This window comes from Pistacia vera, unplaced genomic scaffold (genome assembly GCF_008641045.1).
Source record: "Pistacia vera cultivar Batoury unplaced genomic scaffold, PisVer_v2 Contig357, whole genome shotgun sequence".
NCBI lineage: Eukaryota > Viridiplantae > Streptophyta > Magnoliopsida > Sapindales > Anacardiaceae > Pistacia > Pistacia vera.
The window spans coordinates 527,292-554,267 of record NW_022196176.1 but is presented as its reverse complement, the minus strand read 5'-3'; the positions used below and the strand labels follow the sequence as shown (position 1 = coordinate 554,267).

Sequence of the window (26,976 nt, the reverse complement as noted above, 5' to 3'; positions counted from 1 at the left end):
CCAGGTTGGGTAATTTTCAGTGGTAAGCAAATCACCAACAAGAGTGATTGAAGGACTATCACCGTGATCTAATCGGTATAGGTTTATGGGATCAGCAAGATTGAGATATCGGGAGAGTGGGTTTGTGTGAAGGTTTAAATGGGTTGGAGAATCGGGTGGTGTATGCGAGTTGAGGTCGTCCATCGTTGCTCTCACTGCTCTGATACCATGTAAGTAAACTGATAATAAAAGAAAGGAGAAGCGAGAGCAGTAATGGAGGTTTCAATGAAGCTTCTGTATATTGCTTACTGTTTTGTATATTGAAAAGGAAAGGAGGCCGTAGCCTTTATACAAGGGTGCTCTGTAACAAACTAACAGAAAGCATAACAAATTCCTATAATCACAGCTGTATAAAGAATTAAAGAATAAACTACTTAAACGACAAAAAAAGGTAAAACAGAAAAGTAAAATGGCAAGAAGCTTACTACCCTTTTTCATCTAACAACATCTGGAACAAGGCCAGAATCTCTCATTTCCGAAAATATCCGCAAAGCCTCTTTCATCCGACCATTTCTACAATAGGCATAAATGACAGTATCATATGATATTTTATCAGGTTTCAATCCCTTGTTGAAAGTTTCCCTTAACATTTAAGTTAAAAGGATGCCAACCTCTTTTTAATTATTTTCAAAAATATGTGTCCTCTTTTTATTTTATTTATTTAATTAAGTGTTAATACAACCTCTGCAAAATTTATATAAAAATTCGAGTACACACATAAAATTATTTGTCTTACCCATGACCTTTGGAGACTATCACAATCCCCAGTACTTACTGAGGGTAAAAAAAATAAAAAAAATTTGGGCCCATTTGGATTGGGGTGGGTAATATTTTTTTTAAATTGAACGGATGACAATATTTGGTTGATTTATAAAAAATTATTTTTGAAATCTTTTATAACAAACAATGGTATTTGGGGGGTAAGTTGCCGGGAATATTATTACCTTGGGGGGGTTATTATAAAACTTACCTTAGGTAATCCAATTTTGTGTTCCATATTGCCTCTAAACAGTTGAACATTTGGTCAAATTAGCCTTATATTTGTTAAGATTTACAAAACACACAATTCACTCATGCAGGATTGTCATTGTACCCAGAACTGGCAACCACTGCTGAAAGTTGTCATAGTGGTGTAAGACCGGTTGTATATAGCCAGCCATAAAACGGCCAGATCTATGGCACTGCCGTCATCATGACCAGCTCTGTGGTATTGTCGGTAGCCGTCAACGATGGTGGCTAGCTGCCGATAATGGTTTGGGATGGGTTAGGGTGACTTTGTTAAGTTTAAAACGTTTTTGGTTATTAGGGTATTTTTGCTAAATTTGAAAAGTAGAGAATTAAAAGAAATTATTCAAATAATAATAATAATAAATACTATTATATTAATATTTAAAAGGAAATACAGTTTAGTAATCTATATAACAAACCCACATATTTATCCTTCTAATCAAATATATTATTCACAAATTTATTCAAACTAATTAAACTATGTCAGTTTTCTTTTACTTAATATAATATCCTCTTTGATCAAAGATTATATTAATATAATATCCCTTTTAATAAAAGAATGTACGATCCAAATCCTTGTGGTACCATTCTTCAAGGTCTTCCAACATATATATATCATATCAAATAACAATACTTACAGTAGAACACTTTCTACCATTAAACAAGATTTTCGTAAAAGAAAAGAAATGGTTTTATATATATATATCATATCAAATAACAATACTTACAGTAGAACACTTTCTACCATTAAACAAGATTTTCGTAAAAGAAAAGAAATGGTTTTATATGATCTTAGATAACCAACATGGGTTTCTTGGTCAAATTTGTTTTGACAAGGGTGCATTGAAGTTTCTGCCCCTTTTGGTTGTATATCATTCGTGTGTAATGTAAATCGTCTTGAAAGTTTTTTTGAAATTGAGACCAAGAGCTTAGGATTTTATATGTGCTTATGTCAGAAACTATTTGGTTTCCTTCATAAAGAATTAGGTTGGAAAATAGGATTTGTAGGATAAAAAATTTATAATGGCGTAACTTTTAGATATCAACAATAATATTGTAATCAAGTACATCTTCTTTTTCTTTTGTCTAAAGTTATAGGGTTTATGCTACTAATACGAGATGTCTTATAGATAGATTATTAATTAGTTAAAATTTATGTAAAGATTAGAATGTCATGAGTATGCTTCACAATCGGAGATGCCATATAACCATAAAGAAGAGGGTATATGTTTGTATACATCCAGCTTTGCTATTTAAAATTTTCAAATTCAATGATCTTAAATTGTTGCTCATATTTTTGAGCTAGCCCTAAATGGTTTAAAAATTGCTCTTTGCTTGTTTTGAAGATATTTTAAATAACATAGAGCTTGGTAGTTTTGGAAGACATGCATCTGATGAATTATGTGTGAAATTTGTATCATCTGATTACACTAAATGCAAATACATTTCTATTTATGCTTATTTGTATATATTTAGTGTTTGAATTTTTTAGTGCTAATTTTCAAATACTGTGACCCCTTTTGTTTTCACTGAAAGTTAAGTCTTGGAAGAGGAGGATATTGATACTACTGTATGAGGTGTGTCCCATTCTATTTCTGCGGCCTACATGTTGTATTACTAATGTTATGTTTCCATAACGAGAGGGAAAAAAATATGAAAACCAGATCAAAAAGTAGACCTGCAAACTTGTGGGCTTAATCACTTTCTTTGGTAAAAATATGGTTTTCTTCTCTTTTTTTTTTTTTTTTTTTAATTCTTCTTTTTTAAATTTATCTGAAGAGTATCAATAATCTTGTTTGCAAGCTGATAGTTCTAATTTGCAGCCAAGTGTCAATAATTTTGTCCTTAGAATGGCTAGTATAGTATGGATCTGTAAAACTTATTTCATTGCCTATATAGATTTGGGGTTCATTAGCTGAAGTTGATGTGAGGATGATAATGGGATAAGTGATGATTATAACGATGTGTAAAATTGTAACTTATATGTTTACTGTAGGTTGTCTCATTCATAATTCAATGATTGACACTCCAAGTTCCTCAGAGTTGATTGAGGCGCCACAAATGCTTCCACCACCGCCTGGAACTTTTGTAGATCGTGAGGAACTTATCCAGCATGTTGGTGACTTTGCCGTATCCCAGGGATATGTGGTAACTATCAAGCAATCTAAGAGGGACAGGGTAGTAATCCTTGGATGTGACAGAGGAGGTGTTTATCGTAATAGGCGGAAAACTATTGATGAGTCTTCTGCTGAAAGTATCCGCCGAAGAAAAACAGGTTCTTGACTTACCAATTGTCCTTTTAAAGCCGTTGGTAAGAAGGATGATGGTTTGTGGATACTAACTATTAAAAATGGTACGCACAACCATGAACCTTTAAAGGACATTTCTGAACATCCTTCTGCTCGACGCTTCACAGAAAGAGAAGTTTTGTTAATTAGAGAGATGACAGATTCAATCCTCAACAGCTTTTTTTGCCCTATATTCACATACAATTCTCAGTCCTTATTGGTACTTATAGCTGTATATCTCTGCTTCTCCTTTCCATTTGCTTTAAAGGTTATCTCATATAAATTGATTAATTGTGCTCATCTGATGAGGTTATGCATTTCTATTAGAAGAAAGCCTTGACATTTTTTGTTTTGTACCACTTTCCAGGAGCAAATTTCATTGCTCTTGTTTAAAATTGAACTTCATTCCCTCAAGAGTTTTAGGAAATTTATGAAATGATAATGCATTTTGCTACCTTGATATTAATCTGCAGTTCTATCAAGACTTTTCATTTGTCTGTTGTATGTGGGTTCTTATTCTATTATTCATGTTTGCAGATTCCATTTGTGGGTCTCAACTTTGATGTGTATATCTGTAAACAGTTGATTAACCAAAGCTATGCCTTTTGGACTAGTTGATCCCTTTCCCGTCCCTGTCCTAGTCCATGTCCATGTCATGTCCAGTCCAGTCCAGTCCTCCGGTCCAGTCCAGCCCAATCCTGTCCTCTCTTGTCCAGTCCTGTCCGGTCCGGTCCGGTCCTGTTTTGTTCTGTTCTGTCCAGTCCAGTCCAGTCCAGTCTGGTCCGGTCCAGTCCAGTCCAGTCCTGTCCTGTCCCGTCCTCCAGTCCAGTCCTGTCCTGTCCTGTCCTGTCCAGTCCAGTCCCGTCCCGTCCAGTCCCGTCCCGTCCTGTCCCGTCCTGTCCTGTCCGTCCAGTCGTGCTCTGTCCTGTTCTGTCCAATCCAGTCCAGTCCAGTCCATTCCATTTTAGTCCACTCCTATCCAATTCTATCCAGTCCAGTCCAGTACACTCTAGTGCAACCTGTCCAGTGCAGTGCAGTCCAACCTGTCCAGTCCTGTTTATCATTTTATTTTTTATTTATAGACCTTGATGTAATTAGGGTTTATATTTGAATAGAAAATTTGAGACATTTCTAATTCTGTTATTGAAAATTAAAGGACCTGCAGCATTTTTGCCTATGCTTGCATTTGGATTTTGGAGGAGGAACAAGGGAGAACATATCAAGGTTTGAGGTGCATAAAGTCAAATCTTATAATGTTTACATTTTAGGGTCTAGATTTGCATTGTTACTTAGTACTAAACATTGAGTATGTGTTCAATAATCACATTTTATTTTTAATCGTTGGGTTTGTAATCTGTTGTGTGATAATATGCTCTTTTTTATTTTTTTTAAACCAATGCTCTTGCTATAGTAGGTTCTCTTTATTTTGTTCGCTTGAGAGGCAAACCCTGGTATGAAAATCTTGAGTTATCATGCACTGATGGTTAGGTTACCCATTCCCAGTCTTATTCCAGTTTGATTTGTTCTCATTACAAGTTGTTGAAGTATTAAATAACTTGATGATATATAAACCAAAAGAAAATCAGTTTCATCATGTTCATTAATTAGTTCTGAAATTTCACATGTAATTTTCAGTGGAGAGATTTTTCGGCTTTAGTAAATGCTTTATGTTTTGTAAATTATTTCTACTTGTCAGTCTAGTCTTGATTTTTTTTTTTTTTTTAAATGATATGTGCTTTAATTTCAATTTCATCTGGTTGCCTTTTGAATTTATGTTTAAACTTTCATTCATGATTGTTTTATAGCAGATTCATATCTTTCTCCCAATTTTTTTAATATAGGCTCCATTCTTTCAAATTCAATTTAAAATGTTTCACTGTATTTCAATTTGTTATGCCTAGAATCATTTGGTAAAGTCTAATGACCACATGCTGGTAAAATATTCATTCAATTTACCTAAGTTTCGAAGAAGAAAATATGCTACCAAGATAACTACATGTTCTAGCCATGAAGGTGTGGACATGGACCTAATTCTCTAGTTGTCAAGATTTTATTTAGCCCCTTCAATTTCAAGCTTACACTCTTTGGATTTTGGAACCTGGAAAAATCTAGATTTTTGTTTCAGTTACTAACCTAACAAAATTTTTTGGCTGCTTAAAATATATAGATATGGGATTGATATATTTCATGAGCTTTTCTCAGTTTTTTATTTATTTGTTTCCAGACTTCTTAAAGTTATTGTATAAATCCACTTTTCTTTTTTAACGTTTGGCTAAATTTTATCCTATATTGATGATTTTTTTTATGAACTATTTGATGACAGATGCCTCTAATATAACGTTTCTTTCAAAAACTGACCCTGCCATATGCATGTTCTTTGGTTTTTCTTGCAATAAGTTGCATTCTCTTAATTGCTCTCAATTAAGTTTTTTTTTTTTTTTTTTTTTTTTTTTTTACATTTTATTGTGCTTTTTACTATAGGAAGCTTAAATAGTCCTTGAGGATAAAATAGTCTGGAATTTGATATGTAGCTCTAATAAACATATTAATAACAGAGACGGTCATTTACAAAATGTCAAGTTAACAAAACATACAATCCTCAATAGTTTTTTTGCCCTATATTCACATAAATTCTCAGTCCTATTGGTGCTATAGCTGTATGTCTCTGCTTCTCCTTTCATTGCTTTTTAAGGTTATTTCATATAAATTGATAATTGTGCTCATCTGTTGAGGTTATGCATTTCTATGAGAAGAAAGCCTTGACATTTTTTGTTTAGTACCACTTCCAAGAGAAAATTTCATTACTCCTTTTTAAAATTGAACTTCATTCCCTCAAGAGTTAAGGAAATTTATGAAATGAAGCATTTTGCTACCTTGATATAATCTGTAGTTCTTGCAACTTTTTTCTGTGATCTAAATTACTCTTGCAATGAATGAATGGCAGGTAATCGGAGTAAGCTGATGATGGTATGGTAGATATATAGCATGCATGAATGATTGGGACAGATATGAAAAGTTCCAAGGGTGGAGATGGACTGGGTTTTGCTTCTCCACACAAGCTCCCATCTTGCCCAGCCCCAAATTAAAGGAAACGAAAGGGTGTACTAAAAGAAAGGATAAGTGGTGTTTAGCGTATTGGTTGAGTTGGGCCAAAACCACAGCCCAAATTGTAAGTAAAGCGAAAGATCAATAGAGTTGTGGTAATAGCCACAAATGTTAACCCCATTTTCTCGCAAACTACTATTCGAATCTTTATCTCTATTAGCTGCGCCTTCTCCTTTGACCATAAACTCAAAGATCCACCAATTGTTTGTATCATTTTGAGTTCTGTGTTGTCTTTGTGTTTTCCTTTCTTTCATGTTCTGTTACTGCTCTCCGTTTGGGTTTTTTTTTTTTATCAAAAGAAACTCATTGTTATTTAATGTGAATATCGTGTGTGTTAATCTTTATGCTCCATTTTATTTTACTTGCTTTTATTTTATTTTGTTGTTTTTATTGGATTCATGTAATTTGATTAGATTTTGTAACCTTTGTGTGTGTATAATGTTTTAGAAATGTAATTAGTGGAACTTTTTTTTTTAAATTCTGTATATCATGAACGCTACAATCTGGACTTGAATCTTCTTGACCGGCAATAGAACCCTTGAGAGAGAGTTTAGAATAGTTTTTGATTCAACACATTCTCTGATGATGCTAACTGGGTAAATTGATTTTTAACGCGCCCTATCTAACCTTGCCTTTTGAAGTCATTTTGATACTTGATTTCCAGACAAGTATGGTGCCACATAGTTCTGTGCTACAAGTATGGTGCTTTTAATTTGTTCACAGTGTGGTGTAGTATACATGTAGTGCTATATGGTAGTATCGCTCACCATAGAGTGAGCAATGTTTATCCACCCACTATATTGGTAATGACATCACATTTTTAAACAAATTGTGTAACTAAGTTTTGAATTGACATCAATGCATATTCAACAATAATATTACATTTGGAATATAAAATTAATTCATCTTGGAAATGGCATATTTTAGAGGTAATTTCATGCATTCAAAGTGCATTAATTTAATTGTCTACAACTTGATTATTTTAGAAATGGCCATTATCCTAAGCATAAAAGAACAAATGGTTTGAAAAATTGTGTTGTAATCTGTGTGTATGAAAATATATTTCTTGCTCACTTAATACAGTGCTGCATTTTGAGCTCTTTAAATCTTGGATTTTTTTATTTCTTTTGGTCTATCCTTGTTGGAATGATTTTGTAATTTTTTTTTTCTTGTCACGGTGGAACTAATTGATATATATATTTGTTGAAATGGCTGGAGAAGTTATACCAGCTCTAGGGGGAAACTTCAGTCTCACTCTGCTGTAGTGCAGTTCGTCCTTATGTGTGTTCTATTATCGTGTCTTGAAATCAACTGAAGTGTTTTAATTTATATGTATCTCCTGATTGAATAATGAATGATATTGTGGTAAATGTTTGAGATTGTTTCCAACTTCAAGAGTGCTTCTCAATCATGTATGGGGGACAATGGCGTTATTTGATTGGACCTTTTACTTTGCGCTAGGTAGAATATAAATTAGTGGTTGGTTCTATACCTAATAGTTTGTGCATGTGATCTTGCAGGGGATACGCATATATCTTTTTTTCTTCTAAGAAATTTCATGAAGATGCTGGATCTGTGGGTATGAAGTCCCTAAAGACATTTGCATCCTTGGTGCTGGTGTTCAGGGTTTTGAGTTTGCACAATAGCACTACTGAGAACTGAGAATGGCTTGGCATGTCCAAACTATCCCTGGCCTCATGAAGGCATTCTTAGTTAATACGACCATCCTCGTGAGTTATGGCCTCTTTTTTAATTGTAAAATTCGTTGTTGAACTAGCAAATTTAAGTTGACTTGTAAAGTTCTAGTTTAATGGAACCTGATTTCACTTTTTTTTCCTAATATTATATTTACCATTAATTAGGTATTATTTTCATGCTATCTCCAATATCAAGGTTCACATCATGTACATTCCTGCTTTAGTAACTGTAGTGAGAATGTTTTCTTTTATTCTACTAGTTTAATCGTTTTTTGAAAGACATTCTGGTGGTGTTAAAAAATTACATGGCACTAAATGTACTATACTTGTAGCTGTTGTTACTCCACGCTATGCGTGAAAGAGAAACATTCAATATATATTTATAGACAACAAGCTGGCTGTTCTGCATCATTTAATTCAGAGGCAGCTTAGCTCTTCAAATTATGATTTAGAATCTTTCATCAGAGAAATTGTGATATTATTGTTCTTGTTGCTAGTAATATTTAGTTTGACGGACTACATGTTGTAATTTTTGCATTTAATTTCAATGTTCAGGTTCGCGTGGGTCCAGGTTTACCAGCAAGTATGGGCATCCTGCCATTCTATGTCACTATATATACCGTGATTGGTGGGAGTTGCGTATACAGAAGAGGAAAGAAAGGCAATGACAATGAGATTGAGGTGGTTGATGACCTAATGATGAGGGTGAGATGTTTACACGTCTTGGTAAATTCAGTGTTCTTTCCTCAGCCATATGCCAATGAGCCAGCTGCTGGTTTGCAAATGGAGGGGCATATCCTCCAGATTTGAGTCTTATTACCAAAGCAATTACTACTTCTGGGATTTAACAATAAAAGCTGTAATTTCCTATCAGGAAAAATCTTACTCTTTCCTTCAGGCTCGTCACAATGGTCAGAATTATGTGTTTGCTCTTTTAACTGTTACCGTGATCCTCCTGCTGGTGTTACGGTAAATTCTGCTTCTAAGTCTCTTTAACTCCCTGCGTCGTAATTGGATGTGGCATTAAGTTATGCTTTTGTGGAATTCTCCATATCTTATCATAAGTATGAGATGGTTGACTGTATGGTACAGGGGAACCAAAAACATTTACCCAGTAGGAGCACCAGCGGGATTAAGTAAGCAATTCGATTCAGTCATTGCTGCATCAGATTCTATTATTTGTTTACTTGCCCAAAACACAAACGAAGAAATTGTATAAGCAACGCCGGAAAGAATAAGTATGATAAGATAGCATATACCATATCACAGCACATGTTACTGCAACTTGTATCTAAGAAAATAATATAATAATAAGTCTTGTAGGGTCTAAATTAAACACCTGTCAATTGAAAGCCAAAAATGTTTCAAAGGTGTTATATGTCTTTTATTGGCTAATGATGCACTTGAATAAAGTACGAAATCCGATCATGTTACTAATAGTAACATAGTGATAAGAAATTGTAGAAAAAGAGAAATAAATGTCAAGGGTTATAAGAATCTCATCATGCCCAAGGCAAGGTGCGTTTATAGAATAAATACCAGCAAAAATAGAGAACTACAATAAATTATAATTTTTATCCTTAAAATTCCTCAACCTTTACTTCTGGCTCACTGTGTTTAATTTGGGACTACTCCAAACCTACAACCTTTACAGCTATGAAACTTTGTGATGTAATATTTCAACTAATTTAGCTCCAAAGTTTCTAGTGTTGCAAGACTAACCACTAATCTAATTTAGTGTACTTGTGTATGAGCTTTTACATGCAATTATGAACTGCTGTAATACATAAGAATCTAGTAAACCACTTTCATATTTTACTGAGATTTAAGACGTTATATTTTGAAACAATAAAAACCATCACATGAAACTTTTAGGCCTTCAGCATTGCACTTTCAAATTCCATTATCAACTACCTGAGTTACAATTAGGTAACCATACACGGGCACCTGGTTCGTCTTGCAATGAAAAGACACCTTCCTTTGCATTGCTGGATTCTAGCAGCCTCCCCTAAAAACAAGAAGATTAGGAATTTTAAGTTTACAATTATTCGTATTTTTGACGCTAGATTGGGAATATCATTCTTCCAAACTTCTTTTCCCCAAATTTTACTTGGAAATTCCAAGTAAATAGAGGCTCATGCAAGTGGCGTTTATGTGTGTGGGTGTGTGTGTATGAGAGAGAGAGAGAGAGAGATTGGCATAGGCTTCAAGTCCACAGTCAATTGTACAGCAATCAAAAAGTGTCTTCATCTATTCATCGTTAGCACTGCTCTTGATTCCCCAACATTCCAATACAAGATCTGACCCTAGAAAGTCAAATGTTCACAAATTGGATAATGATGTAAGCAAGATCTAACATAATCATAAGGAAATATAATCCTTTTTAAATAATATAGAAACTAAATAAGTTCATTGCTAATAGTCAACAACATAATTAATCTCTATCCCATACTCATTCATCTGCTAAAATAAATATATCGCTCATTCCTTAGTCCTAATCAACATACGCAAATAACTAATATTGTTTGAAATGGCAGGAGTTATCCACCAGCTTCTAAGGAGGAAACTTAAGTCTCACTCTATTGTAAGTGCAGTTCCTTCTTTTATGTATGTTGTAATATATGTGTCTGGAAATCAACTGAAGTATTCTAATGTATTTATTGATGCTTTTGAGAGAAAAGATGAAACTGAGGTTAAGTGGATGCTATGCTCACGAAATAGTGAATTTCTTTAGAATCTGACAACTAGAAGCATTTGCTTAAATGTAATTCCTGACAGGTTCTCAAAGTCACCATTACTTAAATCTAAGATAGGTTACTTAGAGGCCTCTACCTCATAGTTAAGCTAGTTAATTCCTCCAACAAAACTTTGTATATTAATATATTTTGACTTAGGTCATCGGTACTTAAATCTAATTTCGCTTCCCCGTCCCAGTCCTTGTCAGTCCAGTCTAGTGTTGTCAGTTCAGTTAGTCCTGTTCTGTCCAGTCCAATGTTGTCCGTCAGCCCAGTAGTCCCGTCCGTTTTGGCTTTTTTGAAGTTTTGATTGTTTTATGAAGTTCTGGCTTATCATCTTTTTCTAGGCCTTGGTGATATCAAATTGACTTTGTGATTGTTGAGGTGTGGTTTAGAAGGAAAATAAAATAAAGGATTGGGAAGTGGGCCTAAAGTGGAGGCAGTTGCTGCTGCATTAGCTTGGAAGCAGAAGACAATAGACATTGGTGAAAGAGTTGAACTGATATTGCCAATATTGTTGACAATTTGAACCAAAGTGTTCTCCAATTAAGTTTCCTGAGATAATATTTTTTTGGTTTAATCAATTTGTTCTCTGATAAAGGACTTTTCTTTTAATCCACAATTTTTCGTGAATCTTATCTTTTGAAAGAATTGTTAGTGTTCTTTATATAAAAAGACAATTTATTTTATGATTATTAGGAGTTTCCCTATGTTTATAGCACCTTAGAGCTTTCCCTATGTCTATCAATTGTGCTGCGTAAAGAAGGTCACGGGCTTTGTACAAGGCCTGGCTTCCATCTGTATTTGCAGTTGTAAGACTATTATTAGGGGTGGGCTAAATAATCCAAAACCAAACCGAGTTGGTAATTGAACCAAACTGAATCGAAAATTAGGTTTTTTTTACAAACTGGTTCGGTTTTCGGTTTGTGAAATTCAAAAAACCGAAAAACTAGTTCAGTTTGAAAAAAAATTCAAACCAGTAACCGAAAACCGGTTTTAACCCTAAATATAAGAGCAAACAATTTTTTTACTCCTCACTTATTTCTCTTTACAGTCGTCTTCCTCTACCTTCAAATCTGAAAATTGAAATCTTACACTTCGTTAGTTCGTCACTTCCAAAGTTCCAGACTCCAGTTCGACAGTTCAGTCTTCCACACCGTGAGCTACTCCATCCACAGTCCACACTGTGAGGCGTGAGTACTCCATCCACAGTTCCACACCGTGAGCTATTGAGCAGAGCTGACTCTATCCACTGTCAGTCACTGTGAGCTATTCCATCCACACCGTGAGATACGTTCATCGTTCGCCAGCACCATCACTCTAGCACACTCACTCTTAAGTCAAGCGTCATGCTATTGTCCCACTGTGAGTAGACTCTTGATTAAATGGAATTCTTTGTTTGTTTGTTTTGTTATTTACATGAGATACCCTTATGTTCTGAGTTATTTTGTGGCTAATGGTTGATTTGTCTTGTTAATTTTGATACCCAAAAGTCCTTTTTTCGTAGATTCTTGTATAAATTTAATGATTGAGTGTTGCTAGACATAGCAAGGTTCACTTAGAACCAAGGACATCTCCTATTTTACTAGCTTAGTAAAATAGTAAGATGTGTTCTAGTGTCTTGACCTTTGAAGTGTAGAATTGACCTTTACAATCTGTTTTTCGATTTGAGTCAATTCTTCGTTTAGAGAAAATATATGATACATCGTATAATTTACTCTCTTGTTAAGTTATCAAGCTTCTGGGGCAAAAAGCTCCAATTTATCTATGGCAGTATTTAACAAACCGATCTTTGGTTTTCCTCGAGTCCATGATCCAAATGAAAACAAGTATTATTTACACAGATTTCTCATTTGACCATTATTCATGCTATAGAACTTTCAACAGGTTAACAGGTCTAGATACCCCTTCCCTGCCCGTCTTCAATGCTCTAATACCATTACACCCACATAATATTGTTATATCAGTCCAATAATATCATTACAATTAATAACTTGACACCTGTTGATTAATTGGAAAGAAAAACATATAGATTCAGTTTTAAATATTAACTCATAGCTGGGTATCAATCTTCTTGAATGAACATTTCTCTTTGCTTCGAGTATGCAATTCAAAAGTAAAACAGAGTTGAGAGAATGAATTTTTTCACAAACTGAAAATATATTGATTTTTCTTCGAATAAAAATGTACATAACCTTCTCTTATATAGAAAAGTTGGATTTCAAATAATTGAATCCATAAAACAAAACAAAACAAAAGGTCTAATCGATCACCAACTAAAGGTGACTTGTCAAATCTACAAAAACTAATAAACTAATAAGAAAATAACATCATCTCAAAGTAATGACACCGAGTCCACATGTCTCCATGTGTCTTACAAAGATATAATTATTACGTTACATGTTTACATATAATTATTGCAAACAATAATACATAACATCCAATGCCTTCTTTTGATCTGGATGTTGAATTCTGTCAGCAAAATCTAGATGTCTCCACAATATCTTTCGCTTATTTATTACATGTCAGCGTATTACGTGTTGGACATATTCAGTTGTTAAATCTCCATCATCTAGATTTTTATCAATCTTTAAAGTTATCTACTTCTATAAGATCAATAAAATCTTTAGATCTCATCTTCTGGGTTTCCTGGTGTAGGCTAGACCATCCTTAGAGGATCAAGTATCTTCCATTAAAACCTGCTATGATAGATGAACTAAATCCAACTTTAGTAGCATTCTTAACTGGGCTTGGTTATGTTTGAAGAGTGTATCCTGGATTGGTGCATACTGTTTAGTAAAACTACCACTGTTCCATTATAGATATGGAGTAGCATTGCTTTAACAAGCTCTTCCAGTTGCATTTAACAGTAGCAGTTTTGCAATATGCAACCTGGTCCAATTTCCTCTTCTTTCCTTTGAATTTCTTCTAGTGCATAAGATCTCATTATTACATTGTTATCTAACATAATTCAGTACCTGGTTTCTTACAAGAATATTCATATCTGTATAGGTTGAACATTATAGTTCTCTTGACATGAGGAAGTAATCAAGCAAGTGGAAGTGTTGATCTTTCTATTCAATACACAAAGCATTTGTTTAACGCATCTGGCATATTCGGGTCCACCATTGCTTCCTGTATATCAATTTCCATTGTATCGATCCATCCTCTATTCAAAAGATTTTTGCAATAACCTTTTCTAAAGGTTTTCCATGTAACGACAATTCCATGCGCCATTAGGATAAATTGCTAATCCTTAGACCAAATCCGCTATGTCAGTTTTCTTAATTTCACTATTAGATCATTTAAATTCTTAAGTTTGAGATTTATCATGTCAAACAAATAACATTTTCCATTACGTTGATTTTTTGAATTCTTGCTTCATAAAGCAAAGCAGTTCCTCAAACCTCCCGTCTTCATAAAATAGGTTGTCAGATTACAACCAAGCTATCACTCTTGCTCACTTCTCTAAATACCTCTACAGTTGTACTTCCCCTTGACCTATTGCCAATGCGATTCTAATTTGGGTTTCCAAGTCCTCCCAGAGTGTTTGAGTAGCTGGAGTTAATTTAAGCCTTTAGAAAGATAACTCTCACAAATATTCACGTCAATTAACCGTTTTTGGGGAGTAAAACATGAGAAGTGATTTCCAGTTTACTTCTTGTCTGTCATTATCATGTAATTCTTCAAGAAGTGTTTGGACAAAAAGTTAGCAACCAAGTTAGATTTACCAGAAAATATATTCAAATTTGATTCTATAATTTGCAAACCAAATTGCATCTGATTAGTCTGTGTCATCCTTTAAAGACATACAACCAAAGAATAATAATAAAAAATAATGTTTTCTAATTACAATGAAAGTATAATATACAAGTATGTAAATTCTGACCACTCATAGTCTCACAAGCCATGTGATAGTTTTCTAGTAGTTTTATAGAAAAGAAAAAAAAAAAAAAATAATAATAATATACAACAAGGAGGGGACTCCCTTCAAGCAAAAACACTTAGGGCAGGCCAATGCAACAACAAACAAGAAGCAAAAAGAACAAAAGGAAAGATCCTTTACAATCAAAGCCGAATCAAGAAAGAAACTCTGCAATCTAGCTATCCCCTTTTATGCCACTCTAATCATCATAATACGTAGTGGTACTTCTCCAAAAATGCCACATGAATTGGAAGCAAAATAATTAGCCTCCTTCACCATCTACCTACCAAACAAAACAAAGCAAAACATAGGCATTTCATGAAGAGCTTCCACATAGACAGCACATAATTTGGTTTATTCAAGGATTTATTCACATTTAAACATAGAAGGGAGAGGAGGGAGAGAGGAAATGGTGGGGAGGAGGAACTGAGGCAGGGGTGGGGAGGAGGAAATGATGGCAGGTTTGGTAGAGGTGGCAGGATGGTGCAATTCTAGCCAAATCGCATGCCATTAGATGCGATTTTGGAAGGAAGGGACCGACCAAGTAGAATCATCCCAATCTGATACAATTCAGTCGGAATCACACCATCAGGTGCAATTTGGCCAGATGGGAAGATGAAGAAGATGAAGACGAAGAGGGTAGAGAAGAAGAAGAGAGGCGGGAGGAGGAGGAGGGAGAGAGAAAAGAGAAAGGGATAGAAAGGAAAGAAAGTAAGAGAAAGAGGAAAGGCAGAGAAGATAAAGTGTTGAGATGGAAAAGAAAGAGAAAATGAAGTAAAAGATAGTAAAGAAATAGACAAAAAATTGGGATTTATTAAAATATATAAAATCAAAATTATCCCATAGAGATTGAAGAACATCAATAATGTCATATCAGTTAACAATTTTTACTAACAGACTTTGACGAAAAGGTGGGTATTTGTCGTTTCAAAACTTTGTGTACCAACTTATCTTGACAACAAACTTTGAGCAGGTGTAAGTCGTTCCCCTTTTGTTATACATCATTCTTCTTTGCAGAAGACTTTATGGGCAAATGACCCGTTAGTAATGAGAAGACCTGTGTGCTAATGGCTAGATGTGGGACATGAGAGGGTATCAAACAAGAGTAATGCTAGTCTACTCCCCTCTCTTACTCCCTTTTGTGACAGTTGACATAGCATATGCCACCTCAATACAAACGTCACCTAGGGTGGGCAGGGATCGGTCCCAGGCCCATGAGAAAAATTAGGACCCGAACCAGCCTTAGGCCTGTTAGGGACGGTCCATGGGTCCAGGACTGGTCTTAGGATTGGTCCCATGGGGCTAGGATAATTTTTTTCCTTTGTTTTTTTTTTTTTATTTTGAGGGTTAAAACAAAATTTTATAGGGGGTTTTTAGTATTTTTAAGGGTAAATTTATAAATTTTTTAGACCTGGAAGATTTTTTTTTTTTTAATAAATTTGTATAATTTTTTTAGCCTCGTAATTATATTTATTTAAAATTAATAAGAGGTTTTATGTAATTTGACAAGGGACTATATTGAAAAGATACAAAAAAATTGGCTTAGAGGAGGACCCAATGGAGGGTCGAGCCTCCTCCTTAGGCCTGGTCCCAAAAGGTCCTGTCCTCTCAAGGACTAGTCTTAGGACCAGCTTTGGGTCCGATCCCAATGTCCAGCTTAACATCAACCAACTGCCACCTCATCCAAGCACCCAAATTTTTTTCTTTTTTTTTTAATTTATGAGATTCCCTAAATTTCAAATTTGGAAAATTATCAAACCCGAAATTTCACATATTTGGGAACCTATATAAATTCTTTTTCCCAAAATTTCAAAACCCAAAATTCAAAATCTCTCCTTCCTCAATATTGATTTTTGAAGATTCATATTAGATGGTCCATGAGAAGTGTTCTTGAAATCATTTTTTCTCACTTCATATAATTGCACTACATTTTCCAAAATAGTAAATTTGTAAAAGTATAGCATAGGAAACTGCAAATACCAATTGTCTATTTATCATGTATCAAATAATATATTCAAAACAGTAGATATTGTGCAGTACATCTGATAGAATGTAATATAAAATAACCCAAAAAAGAAAAAGAAACAACTTGTCCATTTGAAGACAACAATCAATTAAACAAGCTTACAAACAGAAGGCAAAACATTGCATTTTCTACAAAACAATTGCAGAAAATGCAGCATACTAGCTGCAAAGACAAGAAAAAAAAAACTATAGAAACTGCATAAAATGCATACTCTCCCACTGCAAGTTCCTTCTGCAACCTTTCTGCAGTTCTTCTGCAATTTCCGGTAAAAAATGCATTTTTTGTTGTGTTCCCAACATGCCCAGCATCACTCCCAGCAACACAACACTGCAGTAACAAAAATTTTCAAAATTTCCCTAAATCACACACAGCAAACTACTGTTGATAAACAAGCATCCAACTTTGAGAATTCAAATAGTGATATTAAATTAGAACAAGTGGTGTAGAAGTCCACAATTCCACCTCAAAATTCTATGAACTCGAATGTCCAACACTGAAATGGTTCTACTTATACATAAAAGCTTTCACAACCATAATGAAATTCACTAGGGGTGGGATAAGAATCCAAAACCGAACAGAAACCGAACCGAAAATTAGGGTTTTTTACAAACCAGTTCGGTTTGTGAAATTCAAAAAACCAGAAAACAGTTCGATTTTCGGTTTGAAAAAAATTTCAAACCGGTTTTACCCTAAATATAAAGCAAAAAAATTATTATATATAAAATAATAAATATTTGAATTTAGAGACTTAAATGAAACATTAAAGAATTTAAGGATAAAGAATAATTTGAAAACGGTTAACACGAAAATTCGATTCGGTTTACATTCGGTTTTTAACCGAAACCGGTCTGGTTTTCAGTTTGGATTTTCCTCCAAACCAAAAAACCGGTTCGGTTTTCGGTTTGGATAAACCGGTTCGGTTAAACGGGTTATCCCACCCCTAAAATTCACATCTTGAAATATACAAATGACATGTGAATAAAATAGCTTATATAATGTTTATGATTAATCTGATTAAAAAGGGTAATTCCATAATATTTTATTGTTACCCGTAATACAAATTTTGAAAAGAAAAAACAGTTTATTGAGATAAAGTATTGTTAAAACAAAATTTAGAAACCGGAAGCAACCCAATTAAAGAAAAAAAAAATCAAAGGTTTGATTTTTTTCCATCCAACACAGGCTTGTCCTCTTCAGTGGAAGAGAATGCTTGATTGAAAGATAGTTGAGCTCGGTGTGGTCGCCGTTGAGATGGCTGGACATACCACAAACAGTTAGCAAGCAATCAAAATCCAATACTAAAATACACAAACAAAACCTTTGACATCATCACCCTCATCCACACATTAACACAAACAGTTAACATGTGGTCTCTTCAATTGCCATATGTCACGGAATAAACCCATTTTGCAAACGAAGCCAAATTTCAATAAACCAAACATCATTGCTGAGAAAGTTCATTCATGAAAGATTCTTCAACTAATCCGCGACCACGCTCATTGAAACCAACGAGAGAAAAAAAAGAAAAGAACAAGACAAGGAAAATGAGTGCAAACAAATCGGCCACATCACCTAAATGCTGCTTGTCTTCACCACAGTCATTCACCTTGCCATTCTGAATGGCTCAAAATGTGACTTATTTTGGATTCGTGGCAGTGGTTGAGATTGGAAGGGGGTGACTAAGGTATTTCAAAATTGAAATTAGACATGGAAAATTTTTAGGGTTCAAATGATTAAGGAAACATAAAATGAATTGTTTTTTTTTTGTTTTTTGTTTTTTGAAATTCCCTCTAAATTTCGAAATTTGGAAAAAAAAAATTAATTTTGGCGCCAGATGACATGGTAATTGGATGACGTGATATTAGGTGGCATTTGCCATGTCAACTGCCGCACAGGAGTAAGAGAAGGAAGTAGAAAACGGGAGAATTACTCATCAAACAAATCGAAAGGAAGTGTACCTACTGCCATCTTCTCTAAACCCTAATTTATGTTATCCACTATAAATGGATTATAACTCTCGTTTTGGATCATCAAAACCCATCTTTCATCTTTACCCACTCCAAGAATGAACTTTTATATTCTTTTAAAAACCCCCCAGAACCAACTCACTTGCCAAATTCCTTGTAGAAAATTGCGATCAGGAGCTCTTACTTGTTTGATTGAAGGTATGTGTGTGTGGAGTCAACACTTATCTTCCCTGTTTTACACAATCCGTCAATTACTTTTAATTGATGGATTGTGTAATTGACGGATTGTGTAAAACATGAAAGATAAGAGTTCTTTGTAAATGAAGAATCTGGTGTTATTTGTAGGCCAAATCAAGTGCCTTCCATTTAAGAATCAAGTGCTGGGACGGAGCTGTAGCCTCAAATTCCATTCTTCCAGAGAGCAGTAGAGGTCTTTCACTCTTTACTCACTCAACAGATTTACTGGTAAGACGCCTTCTTACTTCTTCCATCTCTTAATCTTTCACTCTTTAATAACTCAACAGATTTACTGGCGAGACGCCTTCTTACTACTTCCTCTTCACTTTACTTCATTGTTTTCTTAACTTATACGATTTTTGTCTCTTTACATATAATTTTCTGTTCTTTGATGTATTATATTTTAAGTAAGAATTCTTCTCTTCGTATGAGATCTTTAAATCATACCCATTTTTTTTTTCTCTTCGTGGAAGTTCGTTATTTTGTTGTTTGATTTAGGTTTTTGATGGTATTATCCGAAATAATTTGGTACATTTACATGTCTAGTTCATGCTGGTAAAATCTTATGGCTAAGCATGAAATTTAGTATCAGAATTTTCGAATTCCAAGAAGAATTTTCTTGGCAGGTTTTTTCCTAGTTTTCATCTTTGTTATGCTGAAGTTTTGTTAAAAGTTTCGCAACGGGTTGGATAGAAACAAATATGGATGATGATCGGATCTCTGCCCTACCTCCTTTTACCATTCATCAAATTATGTCTCACCTCTCCAGAAAACAGGTAGCTCAAACTAAACTCTTATAAAAGAGATGGAATCACTTGCAGGCATCATTCCCTATCTTTAATTTTAGTGAAGCTGACTTGTTTCAATCAGACTTGGAAATGAGATTGGCAAGTAATCAAGAATATTGTGAACCTATAGCAAATTTTTTGCAATTTATTGATATTTCCCTGCTTTGATTTTGTGAGCATCAGGTTTCTATGAAGACATTTAGGTTATTTATAAGTCTTGTTGATGTTGAAGGATTGCTTTGTTCTATTGACAAATGGATAATATTGGCAGTAGAGAAGGATGTGAAAGAGTTAGATATTACTATTAAAACAGATGATAAGAAGGTTTACATTTTGCCTCACCTAATCTATACTGCTAAATTGTTAACTACTTAGGCTAAATGGCTTTAGGTTTGAGAAGCCACCTAATACAATAAGGTTCTGTTTTCTCAAAAAATTAGAACTAGTTAGAGTCAACATAAGTGAACCAATGGTGGAGAAGCTTACTAGTGAATGTGTTTTGCTTGAAGAATTATATATATATATATATATATTTTCACATTTTATTGTGCTCCTTACTATAGGAAGCTTAAATAGTCCTTGAGGATAAAATATTGTCTGGAATTTGATATGTTTAGCTCTAATAAACTATATTAATAATCAAAGAGACGTTCATTTACAAAATGTCAAGTTAACAAAACATACAATCCTCAATAGCTTTTTTTGCCCTATATTCACATACAATTCTCAGTCCTTATTGGTGCTTATGGCTGTATGTCTCTGCTTCCCCTTTCCATTTGCTTTAAATGTTATTTCATATAAATTGATTAATTGTGCTCATCTGTTGAGGTTATGCATATTTCTATGAGAAGAAAGCCTTGACATCTTTTGTTTAGTACCACTATCCAAGAGAAAATTTCATTACTCCTTTTTAAAATTGAACTTCATTCCCTCAAGAGTTTAAGGAAATTTATGAAATGATAATGCATTTTGCTACCTTGATATTAATCTGTTGTTCTTGCAACTTTTTCTTGTGATCTAAATTACTCTTGCAATGAATGAATGGCAGGTAATCGGAGTAAGCTGATGATGCGTATGGTAGATATATAGCATGCATGAATGATTGTGACAGATATGAAAAGTGTCCAAGGGTGGAGATGGACTGGGTTTTGCTTCCTCCACACAAGCTCCCCCATCTTGCCCAGCCCCAAATTAAAGGAAACGAAAGGGTGTACTAAAAGAAAGGATAAGTGGTGTTTAGCGTATTGGTTGAGTTGGGCCAAAACCACAGCCCAAATTGTAAGTAAAGCGAAAGATCAATAAGAGTTGGTGGTAATAGCAACAAATGTTAACCCCATTTTCTCGCAAACTACTATTCGGATCCCTTTATCTCTATTAGCTGCGCCTTCTCCTTTGACCATAAACTCAAAGATCCACCCAATTGTCTTGTATCATTTTATGAGTTCTGTTGTTCTTTTGTGTTTTCTCTTTCTTTTCATGTTCTGTGATCTGCTCTCCGTTTGGGTTTTTTTTTTTAATCAAAAGAAACTCATTGTTATGTTAATGTGAATATCGTGTGTGTTAATATCTTTATGCTCTCATTTTTATTTTACTTGCTTTTATTTTTATTTTGTTGTTTTTATTGGATTCATGTAATTTGATTAGATTTTGTAACTCTTTTGTGTTATAATGTTTTAGAAATGTAATTAGTGGGACCATTTTTTTTTTTTTTTTTTTAAATTCTGTATTTTTATTATGAACGCTGCAATCTGGAACTTAGAATCTTCTTGACCGTCAATAGAACCCTTGAGAGAGAGTTTAGAATAGTTTATTGATTCAACACTATTCTTCCTGATGATGCTAACTGGGTAAATTGATTTTTAACGTGCTCCCTATCTAACCTTGCCTTTTGAAGTCATTTTGATGCTTGATTTCCAGACATGTATGGTGCCACATAGTTCTGTGCTACAAGTATGGTGCTTTTAATTTGTTCACATGGGTGTAGTATACATGTAGTGCTATATGGTAGTATCGCTCACCATAGAGTGAGCAATGTTTATCCACCCACTATATTGGGCTAATGACATCACATTTTCTAAACAAATTGTGTAACTAAGTTTTGAATTGACGATCAATGCATATTCAACAACTAATATTACATTTGGAATATAAAATTAATTCATCTTGGAAATGGCATATTTTAGAGGTAATTTCATGCATTCAAAGTGCATTAATTTAATTGTCTACAACTTGTATTATTTTAGAAAATGGCCATTTATCCTAAGCATAAAAGAACAAATGGTTTGAAAAATTGTGTTGTAATCTGTGTGTATGAAAATATATTTCTCTGCTTCACTTAATACAGTGCTGCATTTTGAGCTAATTTAAATCTTGGATTTTTTTATTTCTTTTTGGTCTATCCTTGTTGGAATGATTTTGTAATTTTTTTTTTCTTGTCACGGTGAACTAATTGATATATATATTTGTTGAAATGGCTGGAGAAGTTATACACCAGCTCCTTAGGGGGAAACTTCAGTCTCACTCTGCTGTAAGTGCAGTTCCTCCTTTTATGTGTGTTGTGTCTGGAAATCAACTGAAGTGTTTTAATTTATATTGTATCTCCTGATTGAATAATGAATGATATTGTGGTAAAATGTTTGAGATTGTTTCCAACTTCAAGTGGTGCTTCTCAATCATGTATGGGGGACAATGGCGTTATTTGATTGGACCTTTCTACTTTGCTGCTAGGTAGAATATATAATTAGTGGTTGGTTCTATACCTAATAGTTTGTGCATGTGATCTTGCAGGGGATACGCACTATATCCTTTTTTTCTTCTAAGAAATTTCATGAAGATGCTGGATCTGTGGGTATGAAGTCCCTAAAGACATTTGCACTCCTTGGTGCTGGTGTTTCAGGGTTTTTGAGTTTTGCAACAATAGCATCTACTGATGAAGCTGAGAATGGCTTGGCATGTCCAAACTATCCCTGGCCTTATGAAGGCATTCTTAGTTAATACGACCATGCTTCGTGAGTTTATGGCCTCCTTTTTTAATTGTAAAATTCGTTGTTGAACTAGCAAATTTAAGTTGACTTGTAAAGTTCTAGTTTAATCGAACCTGATTGAGTATCACTTTTTTTTCCCTAATATTTATATTTACCATTAATTAAGTTATATATTTTCATGCTATCTCCAATATCAGGGTTCACATCATGTTTAGCCTTACTCTTTTGCTTGTAGTGACTGTAAGTGAGAATGTTTTCTTTTATTCTACTAGTTTAATCGTTTTTTGAAAGACATTCTGGTGGTGTTAAAAAATTACATGGCACTACATGTACTATACTTGTAGCTGTTGTTACTCCACCTATGCGTGAAAGAGAAACATTCAATATATATATTTAGACAACAAGCTGGCTGTTCTGCATCATTTAAATTCAGAGGCAGCTTAGCTCTTCAAATTTATGTATTTAGAATCTTTCATCAGAGAAATTGTGATATTATCTGTTCTTAGTTGCTAGTAATATTTAGTTTGACGGAACTACATGTTGTAATTTTTGCGATTTAATTTCAATGTTCAGGATTCGGCGTGGTCGCCAGGTTTACCAGCAAGTATGTGCATCCTGCCATTCTATGTCACTAATATCATACCGTGATTTGGTGGGAGCTGCGTATACAGAAGAGGAAAGAAAGGCAATGACAACTGAGATTGAGGTGGTTGATGGACCTAATGATGAGGGTGAGATGTTTACACGTCTTGGTAAATTCAGTGATCCTTTTCCTCAGCCATATGCCAATGAGCCAGCTGCTAGGTTTGCAAATGGAGGGGCATATCCTCCAGATTTGAGTCTTATTACCAAAGCAATTACTATCTTCTGGGATTTAACAATAAAAGCTGTAATTTCCTATCCAGGAAAAATCTTACTCTTTTTCCTTCCAGGCTCGTCACAATGGTCAGAATTATGTGTTTGCTCTTTTAACTGGTTACCGTGATCCTCCTGCTGGTGTTACGGTAAATTCTGCTTCTAAGTCTCTTTAACTCCCTGCGTCTGTAATTGGCATGTGGCATTTAAGTTATGCTTTTGTGGAATTCTCCATATCTTATCATAAGTATAGACATGGTTGACTGTAATGGTACCAGGGGAACCAAAAACATTTACCCCAGTAGGAGCATCCAGCGGGATTAAGTTATAAGCAATTCGATCTTCAGTCATTGCTGCATCAGATTCTATTATTTGTTTTACTTGCCCAAAACACAAACGAAGAAATTGTATAAGCAACGCCGGAAAAGAATAAGTATATGATAAGATTAGCATATACCATATCACAGCACATGTTACTGCAACTTGTATCTAAGAAAATAATAATAATAATAAGAGTCTTGTAGGTTCTAAATTTCAACACCTGTCAATTGAAAGTCCAAAATTGTTTCAAAGGTTGATTTATATGTCTTTTTTATTGGGGCTAATGATGCACTTGAATTATAAGTACGAAACCTTGGGATCATGTACTACATAGTAACATAGTGATTAAGAAATTCGTAGAAAGGAGAAATAAATGTTCAAGGGTTATTAAGAATCTCATCATGCCCAAAAGGCAAGGTGCGTTTATAGAATAAATACCAGCAAAAATAGAGAACTACAATAAATTATAAATTTTTATGCCTTAAAATTCCTCAACCTTTACTTCTGGCTCACTGTGTTTTAATTTGGGGACTACTTCCAAACCTACAACCTTTACAGCTATGAAACTTTGTGATGTAATATTTCAACTAATTTAGCTCCAAAGTTTCTAGTGTTGTGCAAGACTAACCACTAATCTAATTTAGTTGTCTTGTGTATGAGCTTTTACATGCAATTATTGAACTGCTGTAATACATAAGAATCTAGTAACAACCACTATTCATATTTTACTGAGATTTAAGATCGTTTATATTTTGAAACAATAAAAACCATTCACATGAAACTTTTAGGCCTTCAGCATCTGCACTTTCAAACTTCCATTATCAACTACCTGAGTTACAATTAGGTAACCATACACGGGCAACCTCTGGTTCGTCTTGCAATGAAAAGACACTTCCTTTGCATTGCTGGATTCTAGCAGCCTCCCCTAAAAACAAGAAGATTAGGAATTTTAAGTTTACAATTATATTACGTATTTTTGACGCTAGATTGAGGAATATCATTCTTCCCAAACTTCTCTTTCCCCAAATTTTACTTGGAAATTTCCAAGTAAATAGAGGCTCATGCAAGTGGCCGTTTATGTGTGTGTGTGTGTGTAGAGAGAGAGAGAGAGAGAGAGACTTGGCAGATTAGGCTTCAAGTCCACAGTCAATTGTACAGCAATCAAAAAGTTGTCTTCATCTCTCATCGTTAGCACTGCTCTTGATTCCCCAACATTTCCAATTACAAGATCCTGACCCTAGAAAGTCAAAATGTTCACAAATTGGATAAATGATGTAAAGCAAGATCTAGCATAATCATAAGGAAATATAATCCTTTTTAAAGATATATAGAAACTAGAAATCAGTTCATTTGCTAATACTCAACAACATAATTTAATATCTATCCCACTACTCATTCATCTACTAAAATAAATATATCATTGCTCATATCCTTAGTCCTAATCAACATACACAAATAACTATATATTTGTTGAAATGGCAGGAGTTATCCACCAGCTCCTAAGGAGGAAACTTCAGTCTCACTTTATTGTAAGTGCAGTTCCTTCTTTTATGTATGTTCTACTATATGTGTCTAGAAATCAACTGAAGTATTCTAATATATTTATTGCTGCTTTAGGAGAAAAGATGAAACTGAGGTTAAGCGGGATGCTATGCTCATGAAATAGCTGAATTTCTTATAGAATCTTGACAACTAGAAGCTATTTGCTTAAATGTAATTCCTGCACAGGTTACTCAAAGTCACCATTACTTAAATCTAAGATAGGTTACTTAAAGGCCTCTACCTCATTAGTTTAAGCTAGTTAATTCCTCCAACAAAACTTTGTATATTAATATATTTTGACTTATGGTCATCGGTACTTAAATCTAATTCACTTTCGCTTCCCCGTCCCAGTCCTTGTCCAGTCCAGTCTAGTGTTGTCCAGTCCAGTTTAGTCCTGTTCTGTCCAGTCCAATGTTGTCCGGTCCAGCCCAGTCCCGTCTAGTCCTGTTTTGGCTTTTTTGAAGTTTTGATTTGTTTTATAGAAGTTCTGGCTTATCATCTTTTTCTAGGCTTTGGTGATATCAAATTGACTTTAGTGATTGTTGAGGTGCTGGTTTAGAAGGAAAATAATAATAAAGGATGTGGAAGTGGGCCTAAAGTGGAGGCAGTTGCTGCTGCATTAGCTTGGAAGCAGAAGACAATCAGACATTGGTGAAAGAGTTGTAACTGATATTGCCAATATTGTTGACAATTTGAACCCAAAGTGTTCTCCAATTAAGTTTCCTGAGATAATTATTTTTTGGTTTAATCAACTTTGTATTCTCTGATAAAGGACTTTTCTTTTAATCCCACATTTTTTCGTGAATCTTATCTTTTGAAAGAATTTGTTAGTGCTTCTTTTATATAAAAAGACAATTTATTTTTATATGATTATTAGGAGCTTTCCCTATGTTTATAGCACCTTAGAGCTTTCCCTATGTCTATCAATTGTGCTGCGTAAAGAAGGTCCACGGGCTTTGTACAAGGCCTGGCTTCCATCTGTATTTGCAGTTGTAAGTACTATTATTAGGGGTGGGCTAAATAATCCCAAAACCAAACCGAGTTGGTAATTGAACCAAAACTGAATCGAAAATTAGGTTTTTTTTTACAAACTGGTTCGGTTTTCGGTTTGTGAAATTCAAAAAACCGAAAAACTAGTTCAGTTTGAAAAAAAATTCAAACCAGTTAACCGAAAACCGGTTTTACCCTAAATATAAGAGCAAACAATTTTTTTTTACTCCTCACTCTATTTCTCTTTACAGTTCGTCTTCCTCTACCTTCAAATCTGAAAATTGAAATCTCTACACTTCGTTAGTTCGTCACTTCCAAAGTTCCAGACTCCAGTTCGACAGTTCCAGTCTTCCACACCGTGAGCTACTCCATCCACAGTCCACACTGTGAGGCGTGAGCTACTCCATCCACAGTTCCACACCGTGAGCTATTGAGCAGAGCTGACTCTATCCACTGTCCAGTCACTGTG

General features: G+C 34.4%; 2 pseudogenes; both read left to right on the top strand.

Moving 5' to 3' along the window:
- The window catches only part of LOC116139693, a 30,572-nt pseudogene extending 6,691 nt beyond the window's left edge, over positions 1 to 23,881 (top strand).
- Positions 568 to 9,277, top strand: LOC116139659 (annotated as a pseudogene).
- Positions 23,882 to 26,976: the final 3,095 nt, after the last annotated feature.